The 16,572-nt window shown below is 45.7% G+C and overlaps 1 protein-coding gene across 3 annotated transcripts in view; it reads right to left on the bottom strand.

Annotated features, from left to right (window-relative positions):
- Nucleotides 1-15,746, bottom strand: part of NTRK2 (neurotrophic receptor tyrosine kinase 2) — a 190,021-nt gene extending 174,275 nt beyond the window's left edge. For all 3 annotated transcript variants that reach the window (XM_056847989.1, XM_056847991.1, XM_056847990.1), the window contains exon 1: nt 15,589-15,746. The gene's annotated coding sequence lies outside the window, so the exon portion shown is untranslated. The remainder of the gene's footprint in view (nt 1-15,588) is intronic.
- Nucleotides 15,747-16,572: the final 826 nt, after the last annotated feature.

Below are 16,572 nucleotides of genomic sequence, written 5' to 3'. Positions count from 1 at the left end.
CACACTACTCTGTGTACATGCTCCTGTCAGAACAAGGTTTGAAACAAAACCTTTTCTCAGCTCAAAGCCTATTTTTACCTCAATTGCAACTACTCTCAACCTTGATGATACTTATCAAACATTAATATTCCCAAAAGCTCTGACTTTACCATGCATTTCTGAGGTCAGTTTTGAGAAATGTAGTGTGCTTTCACTCTCAGAAATAGCTTTTCTTTTATGTAATTGAATAGTTTTTATAACTTACAAGAAAATCACTCTAAGTTATGAGTGGATAATTGAAGTCATGTGATCAGTGTTGATGTTCCTTTTATATGCCACAGAAAATGTCAACAACCATAATATCTCAAGCTATTTTCACTACCAGATCATTTCATATCAATTATTTTAGCCTCCAGGACAAGCTTCAACAATCCAAAATGACAACTGTAACTAAATATATTTTCTGCATCATTGATTAACAGGCACTCTCCATTTTCCAGTCAGCACTTTTACTTGTAAAATGGTGCCTGCATACAGATACCTGGAGAGACTAATGGAGGAGGAGGGGTGGAAAGATTAACAAAGTATCTCTATCACTTATCGTAGATAAAAGTATCAAAAACTGGACAAAGGTAAAAGTTGAGAATGTGACAAGTAGGGTTGCCAACTCCAGGTTAAGAAATTCTTGGAGATTTGGTGGTGAAGCCTAGGAAGGACAGGGTTTGAGGAGGGGAAGGACCTCAGCAGGATATACTGCCATAGTGTTTGCCTTCTGACATTGCTATTTTCAGGGGAACTGACCACTGTCATCTGGTGATCAGTTGTGATTCCTGGAAATCTCCAGGCCACACCCAGAGGTTGTCACTGACAAGTCTCCCAGACCAACACCCACTCGCACAGGATTTCTTTGCTCTTCCTTCCTCTTCTGGCCTTTGAGTTTCAAGAAAGGGAGGAGAAAAGGAACTAAGGGTCTGGACAATGCCTAGATGAAACACTACCTGTGAATCCTGTGTACACTTCCCTGAGTTCTATGAGCAAAGTGGCATATAAATGTAGTAAATAATACATAAAATAAATAAGAGAATAATTGTTTTACTAATGCACATTTTCATAGTATGGTACATCTTTATAGTGGCAACTTTTGTCCTTCACTGTATTCTTACTTTAAAAGAGACCCACAAAAATGATGTAACTGCAAAAAGGGTTACCAATAAACTGAGAAAACAGGGCAACTGTAAATCGTGAGAGTGGAGAGAAAGGGGTACAAAGGGATGATTGGAGTGATCAGAGGAATGGTAAATGACTGCCCCCAATTTATTTTTTACAAGGCTTCACAAAATGTAGTTAGTATGGAGGATGGGCAAATTTGTACCTTTAAAGAGCCACGCTACAGCAAGTACCTGCCCCACCTCAATGGCATATTTGTCACTATTATTTGAATATAAGGAATTAATATGTATTCTGCTAAATACGTGTCCTGTACAAACTCATTTGAAACAATTAGAGATTATGCAGTATCTGTACTGGCAGATATAAAACAGTATTTGTACAAATTGCAATATGTATCTTTAATTATGGAAAGATAAGATTTAATTTTTCTTAAATTATTAGTATTAGATACTGTGGCTGATTTTCTCCCCAAAAAGCAAACAACATCCATCTGAGAGAAGATTATGGGAGTGCAACTTGAGACATAGCTAAAATAGCACCAAAACCCAAGGACACACACTCCACCTCAGGCTCCAGTGATGGCAGGGAAAAGGCTTGAATCAGCGAGACCCTCCTTGAAGCCTCTCTGCAGCCACTGGTGCAGAGGTCCCTGGACCCCACTGGCTTGTATGAGAGAAGGAGAGAACTGTGTGTAGCATTTATTGTGAGGGCATCGAGCCAGTGAATCTCTTTGTGTTCTTGCACGGAGAGACCCACTCCCCATCCCGAAGCATATTTTGTACATAGTCACACCAAAAGCCTAGTGTGACCAAAACATACCCAAGACATTCATACAAATGCATGTAATGAAATACTTATTCTTCCCTACACACAATACGCAAATAAAGGCATTTTTACCCCATGTGTTCACAATTTCTAAAGATTTTGCATTTCTGTACTGGAGATTAATCTTTCCAAAACTAACTTATGACAAATACAGCCACAAGCAGAAGTAGTTCCTGATCAGCCCACGTATTTTGGAAAAGCTAAATAATATCAACTAATTCATGAAAAGAATACATTTCATACTAATTTATTTTGAGTTGGGATAGTTCAAGCAAGAAACCATTTTTAAAACTTGAAACGTGGCATGTTTACCATTTTTCCCCATGCTTGAAAGCATTTAGTTAACAGAACTATGTCTACATAAGTTATTTTGAAAAATCCTTGTTTTAAAAGTTATACCATGCAGTTTAGAACTGCAAGGACACTCTCAAAAGCCATCTATGCCCTAATATGAACCACTGGTAAAAATGAATAATATGGCAGTTTGGTCCAAGTTCTACTATCAGAAAACCCTGTTTATGGGAAATGTATTTTAGAATCCCTCCTGTTCCAGTTCTCAGTGTGGGAAGTTATCACTGGAACGTGAATTCTTCCTGCTGGATAAAATCTTGAAAGGAGGAAAACTGGAACTTCCAGGAGATTCACGTCAGATGACAGGAAGTCAGAAATTTAACCCCGAGGAGCAGACGAGAATCACCCAAGCTTTTCAAGATGCCCTGTCCCCAGAGCAAGAACCGACAGCCACTATGTCAGAACTAGTACTAGTGTAATACAGTCATGATCCATGTTCCAGTAGCAGAATCGCCTGCACAACAGTAACTATGGAAACAAGAATTAACAAAGCATTACTGACACAGATTCTACATCCCTGAAATCCACACTACCACCTACCAGCACCACTTCTTACTAACCGCACCCCCACATTACCCATGTCAACAAGGCACCAACCAATACACAGAGATGGCCAGATCATTATGACGATTTCACCTTATCAGGCCAAGGGGAAAAAAAAGTAAAAATCAATGGGGAAAAGGTCTTTTCAGGAGTAGATTCTATCTACTCAAAATGTGTAATATGAACACATTCATGTAAAACAATCTATTTGTGAACAAAAATAGTATAATGTGCTTTAATGTGTGTGATGATTGATTACTGAAAAGTACAATGTTTTCAATCTTTAAAAGTATAACCTGTTATCTAAATATACTGCTTATTTTATTTTGATTGTATCAGATTATATCTGTCCAAACAATACACTTTCTTTTAAGCATGACACAATTTGTGCTTTCTCCTAACAGCCTCTTAGATGACAAAAACTAAAGGCCAAACCACACATTATGGTGTTCTCCAGATTAGGTCTGGATTCCACAACCTAACTTCCATTCAGTCATTCACATGACAGAAGCAAATTCCCTACTGGGGACTCAAGCTGACTGGGTGGAAGTGGAAAAGGAATCTGAGTCCAGCAACTGCACACTTGTAAATAGAGATCTCAGCAGGGAACTCCCTGCAGCCATGTGACTGACTGAATGAAAGTTAGGTCAGGGAATCCAGAATCAACCCATGTATTTAAGACATGCTGAAATAGCACTGGGTGCAACAGTATGCACACACTTTCTCTTTAAGGTTGGATACACTCATAATTTTTCATGTAGAAAACTAACAGTGCCATCTAGAAGCATGTAACCTGAAGAAGCAGCATATAAATTTTGTAAGTTAATAAATAATATCAACTTACAGTAGAAGGCTATAAGTTTGCGGGTCTAAAGGCAGGAGTAGCACCGCAGCAGAAATGGGGGGAGGTAATGAATACAGTTACACAAGAATTCGGTTAACAACGGCCTAATGCCAAAATTGATTGCCACAGATGGAGCATTGTCAAGGCACAGGGCACTGATCCAGGCATCAGTCTACCACCCTGTCAGCCAATGAACAATCCCCAACTCGAATGCTGGGGGACAAACCAGAGTGGCAAACCAGTGGTTCCACTTGGACATAGACCTCTAAGGGTTACCATCGCCACCTGTGAGTGGAGCCACGCAACAGCCCCCAAGCTGGGCATCCGCAATAGGACTCAACCCCAAGACCCCTTATGGGGGTCCCCAAAAGGCGGGAAGGCAGGCACGCAGGAACATCTTCCTCCTAAATGGATTCGGCCTAATGCCAAAAACCGTCTAAAGCTATGACAGAAACAAAACAAGCCACTGAACATAGGGAGAGAGGGTGGGTCCACCACACCAAAAGCAAGGCCACATGACCTGGAGAGTGGTGTTTAAATAAGAAAGGGAGGCAGCGGCGATGCAGGCATGCGACTCATGCGACCACCCACTCTCACAAAGCAGCCCACCGCTCCACAGCAACAATAGGCTTTTCCCCAAGATGCAGGCAGAATGACCAGAAGGAAGAGGTCATCTACAGCCTCAAGAGGGCCAGGCTACAGCTGTCAAACACTCTCCCAAGGGCAGAAGTTGGCCTAAACGTCCAGCTAACTGGGGTGCTTTAAATACTGGGCAGGCAGAGAAGGAGCAAAACTAGCAGGAAATGCCCAAAGCAGAAGTGGGAAAGAAACAAGGGACAGGGAGTAACAACAGTGTACCGGGTAGCAGCCCGGCTAAAGACCTATGCTTTACTTGTGGGCAACCCAGGCATTTTCAACATGATTGCTCCTCTTCCCAGTATTTGAAGAGACAGAGGAAATCTGATTCATCTTTGGTAGTGCAAGCCCAAGAGTTTGGCCAGACCACGCCAGCTCTTATTGACACAGGAAGTGCTGTCATCATCATACGTCCCGAACTGGTACCAAAGGATGCTCCACAGGGCCCACCTCAGCACACAAGAGCTCCAACAAGAATGGCCAACCATACAGGGAAAGCTGCAGGTGGGAAATTACGAGGCTATCGTTTTGTTTGCAGTACTGAAAGAAGTGCTGGCCCTAGTTCTCACTGGACGAGTACCCCCTGTGGCGAGCTGTGGTAATAAGAGACGTGTCCTTAAGAGGAGTGGGAAAAGCGATGGCAGCCTCACAGGAAGATGATGAGGGTGGCTCGGGACGGGAGACCAAGGGGCTGCAGAATTCACAAGGGGATGAGGCAGAGGAGACACGGAGGAGGTGGTCAGAAAAGCCAGACTTTCAACAGTGGCAGGCAGCCAACAAATCACTGAATGAGGTAAAGGGCCAGCTAGTGGTCCAGGAAGGCCAAGTGATGGACCCTAGATGAGCGGGACGACTACCCCAATTTGCGCAAGCAGGGTCTGCTGTGGCATGTAATGAAGGAAGGTCCATCAAAGTGGAAGGAAATCTGGCAACTGGTAGTTCCAGGTAAAGTAAGGGCCTTCGTCTTGTTCCAGGCCCACGACTTGGAATAGGCAGGGCACTTAGGGTGAGGCAAAACCCTTCGACGGGTTTTACGGTTTTTTATTTTGGCCCTCAGTCGCAAAACGCGTCAGTGACTATTGTAAAGCTTGCCCATGCTGTCAATGTGCCTCTACCAGAGGTCGCCTGCCAGATCCTTTGTCACCCCTCCCTGTGATAGTGGAATGTTTTTCATGGGTGGGAGAAAGCACTGGCCTGCACCTAAATGCATGAAAGTGCATTTTAATCCGACCTCATTTGCAGTAGGGCTGTCAATTCGGTTCGGTCCGAACTGAAAATCAACCGAATTTCCCCTGATTCGGTGATTTTCTGTTCGGACGGATCCGAACTCAAAACTGGCGGGCAACCGGGGGGGCCGAATTCAGCGAGTTCGGGAGTTCGTGAATAAATTCGGCAAATTCGGCCCCCCTTCAGGGGAGCCCGCTGAAAGGCGCGGGCTGCCCTTTAAACTCATCTGAGCCTCCCAGCTGGGAGGCTCAGATCAGTTTAAAGGGCCCCCGCGCGCCTTCAGGGAATCCTTCTGAAGGCGCGCTGGGGCCGAATTTTCCCCCGAACTCCGGATCCCCCCGAATTACCGGGGATCCGAAGCGGGGGAGTTCGGACTTCGGCACGTACCGAACCCACAAGGGTCAAATTCGGCCGAATCCGAACTGTATCGAATTTTTTTTTTTGACAGCCCTAATTTGCAGTACTTAGGCCATGTGGTCGGGAGAGAGAAAGTGCGCCGATGCAAAAGAAGGTAGAGGCTTTACAACTGTTACCCATCCCGCAAATGAAGCAGCAAATTAGGCAGCTGTTAGGGCTTGCGGGATATTATAGCCGTTTTATCCGCCATTTTGCCTCAGTCACAGCCCTGTATCAGACTTTTTGTGAAAAGGGGTAAAGGAGCATTTGTCCTGGAACCAGGAAGGTCAAGAAGCCGTTGAGGCCTTGTTGCAGTGCCTCTCAAAGTCCTCAAGAGTCTTGACTTTTCAAAACCCTTTCGGCTGTACACTGACACTCCCAGGGTTGGCCTAGGACAGTGATGGCGAACCTTTTAGACACCAAGTGCCCAAACTGCAACCCAAAACCCACTTAATTATCGCAAAGTGCCAACACCAAGCCCCCGCCGCCTAGCGTCCAGGAAAGGGGGGGGCTTTGCACCGGAAAGGGGGGGCTTTGAAACCTCCTGTGCAGGAAAGGAAAGGGGGCTTTGAAACTTCCCGTGCATCAATAGCCCAGGATTCCCCCCCCCTCCCGTCCTGCGCGCCTTTGCCAGCTGCAATCGCACGGGCGCGCCTTCTTCCAGACGACGACTCTACGCCTGTTGGACCTCTGCCTGCAGGACCCCCCCCCCGACCTGAAGCCGAAAGCTGGCTTTGGACCAAGCGCGGAGCCCTGCGCCTCGCCTGGAGCGTGCGCCCGGCCGCCTCCCCTGCTCGCCCGGCAGGTTAACTGAGGTTCATGTCCCCATCGACCAGGAGGGACATAATGTTGGAGAGGTTCCCACCCGGGCAGCAGCCGCAGAGCAGGACAGCCATGGCGGCCACCTCGTCGAGGGCGAAGGTGAGCGCCAGCACGAAGGCCACCAGCAGCATGAGGCCGAACTGGCAGAGCAGCGCCAGCAGCAGGCCCTGGGGTCGCTGCAGCTGCGCGCCCAGCTGGCCCAGCTCCACTGTGCAGCCCAGGCCCAGCATGGTGGTGCCCAGTGCCAGCGCCACGAAGACGCTCAGGCCCTGGTTCAGGCCGTAGTCCCAGAAGGGCACGCACGCCGGCCCCAACGCCCAGCTGGCCGCCACCGCCGGGCTGGGGCTGGCGGCGGCGGAGCCCTCCACGAGGCCCCCTGCCCAGGAGCTGTTCATGGCCGGAGGCGTCCAAGCGGCGGGGCCTGTGGGTGGGCGTCCGCCTCCTGCTGCTCTTGATGCCGCACACCGGAGAAGCCCTCGGGGCGCACGCGGAGCCGGGGAGCACGCGCCGGAGGAGGAAGCCCGCTCAGCCCGCCCACCAGACGCCCACTGAGGCGCCGGACGGCAGCGACGCCCCGGCCCCACGCGCGCCCCCCTCCCCCAGCAGCAGCAGCCTGCCAAACTCGCCGCCTCGCAGTGGTCGCCTCTGCTCGCCTCGTGCACCTTTCCAGGAGCCCCGTCAAGTGTCTGGCTCAGATGGCGCCTTGTGAGGAGGGGACGCAGAGGGCCGCCCAGCTGGGCGGCGGGAAGTCCAGGGAAGGGGGGCAGCACTGAGAGGTTCAAAGCCCCCGCCGCTCAGCTGGGCTGCGGGGAGTCCAGGGAAGGGGGGGCTTTGAACCACAGTTCAAAGCCCCCTCTGCCCAGCTGCTCAACTTACCCACGCGTGCCCACAGAGAGGGCTCGGCGTGCCAAGTCAGGCACGTGTGACATAGGTTCGCCAACACGGGCCTAGGAGCTGTTCTGGCTCAGAGGCAGAGGGACCCCGGGAGCAAGCCTATACCACACTAGAGAAGGAGGCCTGGCAATAAAATGGGTGGTGACATCACTTCGATATTATTTGTTATGCAACCAGTTTATATTGATAACAGACCATGCAGCGCTTCGGTGGATGAAGGACCGTGGAGATCATAATGAATGGGTGCAACGTTGGATGCTGGCACTCCAACCGTACTCCTTTGAAGTACAACGCCGGGCTGGGCAACACCATGGTAATTATGATTTTTTTTCTCATTGGCATCCACAGGCAGAAGACCTAAGTCCCGTCAAAAGGGAAGGGGTATATGGCCGACAGGCTCGGCTGGGAAGGCTCAACAGGTGTAAGAAGATGGTAATCAGCCAGACTGGAGGGGAAAACAATCGGGCTGAAAGTAACTCCTCTGTGCTGATGAAGGGGTGGGGAAGGGACGACCAGGAGAGTGCTTTTAAAGTTGACCCAGGGAACAGCTGGAAGCTACCTGTAGATGAAGATGTCAGAAACAAGGAAGATGTAGGTCAGCAGGAGAAAAGAAAGGAGGCTGACACGGCTGAAAGGAGACAAACCGAAGGCTGTGCCCAAAAGGAGAGAGCTGTGGAAGGTAACAGGGGGTGAAGAGGGCTGCCGTGGAGAGGACTCTGAGGTCGTTCCAAGGAGGGAGACCTTAGGGAAGCTGACTGACCTGGATCCAGGAGGACTGACTCCTTTCCCTGAAGGGAATGCCAGAGAAGAGAAGAGAAAAAAGAGAAGAGAAGAGAAGAGCGCAGCCAGCTGGCAGCAGAGCCAGAGAGTGGATAAAAGGTGCCTCTGACCTCTCAGAAAAGCACACAGAACCCCTGAAGGCTTTATTGACAGGGGAAATGAATGGACTTGGGGAAGACTATAGGGCACAGGCTAGAAGAAGAGTTAGTTTTTATATGCAAATTTTCTTTACCACTTAAGGGAGACTCAAACCGGCTTATAATCACCTTCCCTTTCCCACAACAGACACCCTGTGAGGTAGGTGGGGCTGAGAGAGCTCTTAATAGAACTGTAACTTGCCCAAGGTCACCCAGCTGGCTTCGTTTGTAGGAGTGGGGAATCAAACCCAGTTCTCCAGATCAGAGTCCACTGCTCCAAACCACCACGCCGGGCTAAACAAACAGCATGGGGGCATGGACTCTAAATAAGAAACTTGTAAGGAGCCTGGGGTGTGGGAAAACTCTATATGAAAAAGGGTAATGCCGGGGATGGAATTGTGTGTAAAGGAGCACTGGAATTACATTAGGGTGGCCTATGAGGATCTGGGTAGGGCACTCTACTGATGTGGCAAGGGTTTCCCTGGTCTGAGGCCACCGTAAACACCACAACTAGCATAAATGTATTTGTGGTTATACTTAGTGCATATTTTTACTTTCTTAAAACAAGCATCTGTTGAAGGAATATGGTAAATATAAGAACAGTCCTAATAATTTCCATTAAAATTGTATGGTATTAAAATTAAATGGGACTAAATTCAATTTGTTTATAGTAGTTAATTGCTCCAAAGTTATCACAGAAGCACCCATGCTGCAAAAGCAATGTCACATGTACAGTTATTCGAATCCAATCCATTTCATCATTGTGAGGTCCCACACAACTATTCTAAAATTGTGTACAGGAAATGTGTGGGCTGGCCAACTAAATAGGTTCTTCCCACCAAATCTGTGCCCTCTTTCCTGGATGATCCAGGAAAGATCCAGGAATTAGGCCTGCCAAAGTGTTTACACATCACACAGCATGGGATTCCTCCACAGGGAACAGTTCCCACAACATTTGTAGCAATTACAGTTGGAATATGAATCATCAGCTTTATAGAACACCTTACCTGAGTGAGCTCAAAGAGAACCATCCTTGCCTATCTTTAGATCATGAAAGATGGGAAAATTTTGGGCTGAGGAGGCTTTAAAGAGCCTGTAAGTAGACTGGAAATTTGTATTTATTTAAGCCAAATTGCTTGTTAATTTTCAACTGGTGGTTGTTTTCATTTTATCATTTTGTTGTATTTTGTGATATTCAGAATCACGCAAGTCTCCTTGAATCCCTGGAGAAAGGCAGGGTATAAATATTTAAATAAATAATAAATGTCTTAGATCAATAGTGGCATGATGTGAAGGACCCAAGAAGAAAGGAATTAGATTCAGATATCCTTGCATTTCTTGTTTCTATAGATTAAGGTTTTTCTAAGATAATCTCTATAACATGGTTTGCTTTAGCATTTAACTGTGATACACACCCATGATTCTACTTCCTACCAGTTTAGACATTTAAAAAACCTTTGGTCCATAACTTTTTATTTTGGACAAATGGAAGATTTATGTACATCTGCCTAAAACTTTTTACTCATCTAAAACTAAATTGTGCATATTTAATAAAACACTGAATGAGTAACGATTTATTTACAGGATCTGAGTTTTGTATCTTGTGTGGGAAGGTGAATCCTACAAAATGCCAAATGGCTAATTAAAGGAATTAAGATTCCTATCTCCTGGAACTTAGTTTCTTGTGGTAAAAAATCTGAACATCACTAACACTACAACAACAATGCTAAATGCATATTAGGAGGCCATGGTACACATAAACTGAAAATTCAGGGGGAAAGTATAATGTCTTATGAGAATCTTCCCAGCTTCCATCCTTTTCCTAGGTAGACTGCATAGCCTCCACTAATCTGCCCAGATAATGTTGCCTTAGCAAGTTCTCCTTCCTGAACAGTTTTCTACTTGCTTTAGGATAACTTTAGAGCAATTAACTACTCCATAAAAAGTTGCAAGCAATTTATCTTGTAGAGACATGTAAATGGTTTCTGGATCAAATCGGATACACAATTTGTGCATTTACAATCTGCATCATCCTCCAACACACAACTTTCCTGTCAACTGTTTATCCATCAAGACGTATTTCTGGACCTGTTCAGATATTATTTATTGGGGGGAAACACAACTTAGTCAGAGTTTCAGATTTATGGCTTCCCTGGCCTTTTAAGAAAGGGAGACCCTTCCATGGTCCAGAACACTGCATCTGGTCCAAGCTATACCACACAGTAAGGAAGCAGGAGAGGGCCTGCCACCACAGTCCAAAATCACAAGAAGGACCACGTTTCAGCAGAATGCTCTGTGCAGATTAACAGAAACCATTAAATAAAAACACACAGATAAAAGAGTATTATTTTATACTCTCAAGCAAAACATGGAAGAGACCCAAGCTATTAACAGGGCAAAGCTTCACAGTCATGGAAGGAGAATGTCTCTGCACCAGCTTACAAACCTTGCTAAATAATTTATTCTTTAAATTGCACAATGTGCCTTATTTATTAACAAGTCTGTAGTGGTTTGTATAACCACATTATAAATTCGTTTTGTGGTTTCTGATATACACACATACACAATCTGTTCTTTCAATGGCATAGTGGAAGAGTTGAAAAGTTGCCTACTTTTTTGTTGGCACATTATGCATCCTTAAATAGAGCAATTAATTTCAAACTCTGCTTTTCTGAATAGTCATAAATCACTGTAGCAATGGCTTGACAGAAGAACTGGTAAAGTTAGCTACAACATACTGTAGTCTATAATAATGCGTTTTTAACACACGCATGCACTATATTTCAGTACAAGACAAAATATTAATCAAAAACTCTTATGATATTCACAAGCCGTCTCATTATTTCAGTTCTAGAAATTCTGCCCTGAAAAAAATAAGCAACTCTACAGTAGTCTCGGGCCATTAATGCATGGCTGTTTCCTTGCAGTCACCCTGCAACTACTTTGGGGCTTTGCTTTGATTATACATTAATCTTCCAACCGTCAGAGGTTGCCTCGCTCTCCCCACACGCTTCTGCAAGTTTCCCCCGTGTTTTCCAGATGCTGGCTAAACATGAATCCAGAAAACACGGGCAAAACACACAGAAACACATGGGAAAGCAAGGCGACCTCTGACGGTTGGAAAACGCACTATATTTATAATCAAACAAAGCCCCAAAGTAGTCGGCAGGGTGACCGCGAGGAAACAGCCATTCATAAATGGCTTCTCTCTTCTTCTGACTCAGATTTGTTCCTCAAATTATCAAAGTAGATTGAAGTCCATTATGGAGCAATAGTCTTTATACATAACAAAAGCTTTTCAAGCCCACATCAGTACCCGAAGGAACACGATCAAATACAATCACATCATAGGCATATATTTATAAGAACACTTCTCGTATTCATTAAAGCAGACAAGTGAGTTTTTGAAAAATCTATTACGGGTGAAAGAAATGTGACTGTGCAAGGTGTCGTTCCCCCCCTCCCCATGGGTTCTATTTATCTAAACTAAAAACAAATTTAACCAACAGTTTTTACTCAGTGTGGTCTGGGCTATCCTATGTAAAACTCTCAAAGGAAGACTGTCAGGTTGGGGAAATTTCACTTTTAGCATTCACCCTCTGCTGGATCACAGAATATGTGTATTTACAATTTATCCCGCCTCTCAACACATGCACTGACCTAAAGCTCCTCCCCCACTCCTTCACCTGTGGAAGGCCTATCCCTTCCTCCCTCTTCTCTTTCCTGCCTTCTACCAGACCACCACACATACTGTAAAACTCACATGAATGTTCAGTATTATATAGTGCACATTTTAAAAAAGCCTGATTCTATTGCACTGAACACTTACCCTGATTCCAGAAACCAAGTCTCAAGTTTTCCCCAATTTTCACTCAATAGTTGCTTACATTCTACATTAGCTTAGGGGGAAATGTGTGCAATAAAACATGACATGCATCCCAAACTTTTTTTTTAAAAAAAAAGAGGTAATAAAAAATCCCATTATTCTTCCCTTTTATATATGCGTAAGATATGAAAACTCCATGGATTGTCAATTTTGGCATGGATGTTAAGAAACTGGCAGCAAGATTTCTTTATGGCATGCTGAATAGAAGAAGTAAGGCCTATTAGTTTTATGGGTTATTAAATTACAAAGTAACATACCACATGGGAAGCATTCAATTGTATTTACACTTTGCAAAAGCAACAGTTTGTTTAATTAAGGTACAGTTGCCACATAGACTTTGTACAAAAAGCTAAAGTAACTGGATGTTTCACAATAAACATTAATGAATGGTCTTGGCCTGCTCATCCTCTAATGACAAGGGCCCTTTTCAATTATTTCTATCTTAAATATCTGCAATAAATTCTCATGAAAAATCAACCATATTTGTATGAGCAACCTAGCAAACTAATGATAGAGTGGTTCATACTGGTAAGGTACCAAAAGTAGATGGTGGTAGCTAGAAGAGGTAAAGATACTGCTAACAAATCTTTGAAGTGCAAAGGAAAAATAAAGCTTGCTTTATCAGTGTATTTAAAATATATTTAATTTTAAATTTGAGAAATGTAGTTCAGAGGAATATAATAAAGATGACTGGTAGTATTTGTGACAAAATATGAAGCTAAATCAGTATCACGTATTTGGGTAATTAAAAATCATTAAAATAAGCACTTGCTGTATCTGCTTGAAACTTTCCAGGTTTTTAAAACCGTTAAGCAAATTCTGAGGAAATGTCCATGTCTTTCTGCCACAAGTAGGCATAACAAATGCTGTAGAGGAACTATCATAAACTGCAAAAAGATTATCATAAACAAAAAATTCACCTACAATATAGGTGCTCTGAACAGACTTCAGTTACAAAGCTGTAAAGAGAATCCTTTCAATCCTTTTCTAAGTTCAACCCTACATATTATCGTGTAAAAAACAATGCAGCAAAGGCAGATGACTGAATAAGGGGTCTTCAGCCTTTTTTTTTTTTTTTACATCTCTGGCCTTCACATCTGCACTCGACCATCCTGAGCTACTTATTCCAATGACAATGAGGCCTTGGATGAGAAAATGATGTTTCAAAGGAGAAATCAACTACTATGAGATAAAAAGAAGGTCTAAAAGTAATTACTATCATTTAAGGACTGTATAGTGTTAAACTATTTTTTTTAATCTCAGAAATTATAATGTAATTTAATGTTTCTCAAACTTTTGAACCTGCCCCCATTTACCGTAATTTATGACCCCCTCCCCAATCTGGTACCCCCTTACTTTGCTGGAAATGAACATGTATAGATCTTTTTTATTGAGTCGTATCCATAGATACAAGTTCTGTTCTATGGGGCACTAACCTGAATAATACAGTAGAAGAGGAACAGAACATCTCTGATCCCTTCTTAAAGTCAAATAGGGAAAACATCGTTACGATAAAGTATCGCTTTTTTAGTTTCCTTCTCTAATTCAGTTGGGCTGATGGGGCAATAGGGGTCATTCCATAATTCTGAAGTGGATTAGCAAGGGTTCTCTCCCAGTTGGCATTCCACCCACCCACACAGGCGATGAAGACACTGTTCCGCCACTCTTATCCCTCCCTGGAACACTGCCCCCGCTCACAAGTGTCTTGTGCACCAAGGGGTGCTTACTCGATAAATTAAGATCCTAGGGTTTATTCTATCCTACAAGGAGTAAAAACAATTCTTTATTCCCAGCGATTATTAACATCATCTCATTTTTCATACACCTTAAAGAGAAGTTTAAATGCACATATAAACAAAATGTGTAGTTTGTAGTGATAAAAAAACATGAAAACTGGTAGAATTGGTAAAAAAAAAAGAAATCACATATAACTTCCCTATTAGCGCAAACTAATAAATCAAATAAGTCAATGTCATGTTATTAGTATAAATGACCGTATTTACATTATTTGTTCCTTATTTACAGAACCGCAGCAGGTATTGAAAGGCTAATGATAACAAGCAGCAATGTGGAAGTTACCCTACTGAAGTCTGACAGCAGGTTTGTAACAGAACACCAGCCGTGTCCTAAAACCAACACCAATCTATGTTCTTTATTGCTTTATCATCTATTTATTCCCAGGAAATTGGACTGTGGGCAATTAAGATTTATAAGCTAAATGGTTTCAAAATTATATCTCAGAGAAAGTCAAATCTAAATTAGATCAGCCCAGGCTTTTAGGCTTGCAGCTATGAGCCTTTTGAGCAAGTGCATTGCTATACAGAGACCATCTCTTCTTACATATCCTTTCCTAAATATCCTTAGATAGTTTCCTTAAGCAAAATTTTATTCAGGGGAATCGCTCTTCTGATTGCTAGAAAGATTTTCTTCCCAATACACACACAAAAAAAGGACTGGAAATATTGTAGAAGTATTGAAAGATTTGCTGAAGAGATGCCAAAGAGAGAGATAGTGCTAAAAACATCTCCAGATCACTTCCGAAGCAAACAGCTCTGAAGGCAAGGGTGTTTTCTCCAACATTAACTACAACAAGATGCATCACAGACTCTATGCACAAGCACATATTAGCCGTTCTCCTTGTAGCTCTACCCTTCTCTGGGTTGAGATGCTGTTCTCTAGGTACATGTCTGACCACAGCAATAAGGGGAACTAATTAAAAAAATATAAGCAGATAAAAATAGCTACGGTTTAGTCTGCATTACCGTTATTTCGTATTCCAGTTTCTATTATATCATCGTGAAGGTTAAAGTAATGGCATGCACCTAGAGAACGTGCATACTACGATTGCGAATTTTTTTTTTACAAAAAAATAAAATCTAATAAACGGAATGCATCTGAAACCTACGATCTGTTCTTAGCCTGAAATAATTAGGCGTTTAGGCACGACCCACCTGCATAATGTACGTACCCCAACAGAGGCTTAGCGGGACTATTTAACCCGAGGTGTTAAGATAAGGTGTGCCGTTGGGCGTGCATCGCTCCATGTCAATAGACGGGCGAACGGATAATCGGGCCCCCCGCCCCGCGCGCTCACTCACATGTCGGTGACTTTCTCCCGCTCGCTCCTCTTGCCGAGCACGGGGAAGGACACGAGGCTGGCCGCGGAGTCGCCGCACCAGATCCGCTCGGGGCCGCACGCGCACGCGTTGGGGCAGGCGGAGGCCAGCAGCCCCCTCCAGGCGCCCAGCAGCAGCCAGCACAAGCTCCAGAAGCGGGGGGTGGTCGCCGCCGCCGCCGCCGCCGGCCGAGGGGGCCCCTGCAGCGGCCGCCACCACCCCGTCCTCGGCCAGGGCCCCATGCCGGCCGCCGCCCGCCTCGCCGAGCGCGCTCAATCCAGCGCGGCCGCCCGGGCAGCAGCAGCAGCAGCAGCAGCAGCGACGCCGCCGAGGGCTCACTCGCGCATCCTCGCCTCTCTGCCGCAGGCCGCCTCTCGCCTCAGGCGGCGGCTTCGTCAGCGCTCGGGGAGTCTTCTGAGGGGAAAGAGCAAGAGGCGCCCCGTGAGCGCGGAACCTGCTGGGAGCCCCCCCCCCACGCGCACGCGCGCCTCCTCCTCCTCCTCCTCTCCCGCCCGACCCGCGCCCTGCCCTCCTCCCGCCCGACCAGCAGGGGGCGCTGCGGCTCCCGGCCGCCGGGGTAAGAGCGCGCCCTCCGCCCCCCTCGCTCGGCCGGGTGGCCGCGGCTCCTACCTGCCGCTGAACCTGCTCAGCCGCGGGGAAGGGATGCGAAGGGAAGGGGGGTGAAAAGGCCGGGATTGGGGGTGGCGCGGGGAGGGCCTCGTCGTAGCCGCCCCCTCTGGCACGCGCGCCGCCACTCTCCCGCCGCCGCCTCCTCGCCTCTTCTTCTCGCGGCTGATAATAAAAGCTCCAGCCCCGAGCCCAGGGGCTGCCACCGGCCAAGTGACGTGGGGCTGACGCAAGGAGGGGTAGAAACTCCTGGGGGGGGGAGGCTCGGCCTGAAATCCCCCCAAAAAGGGAGGAGGGAGGGGGCGCGTGGGCTGCTTCGACTCCGATCCCAAGAGTCAC

Source organism: Euleptes europaea, chromosome 4 (genome assembly GCF_029931775.1).
Source record: "Euleptes europaea isolate rEulEur1 chromosome 4, rEulEur1.hap1, whole genome shotgun sequence".
Lineage (NCBI taxonomy): Eukaryota > Metazoa > Chordata > Lepidosauria > Squamata > Sphaerodactylidae > Euleptes > Euleptes europaea.
The sequence above is the reverse complement of the archived record's forward strand: the minus strand, read 5'-3'. Positions and strand labels throughout refer to the sequence as shown.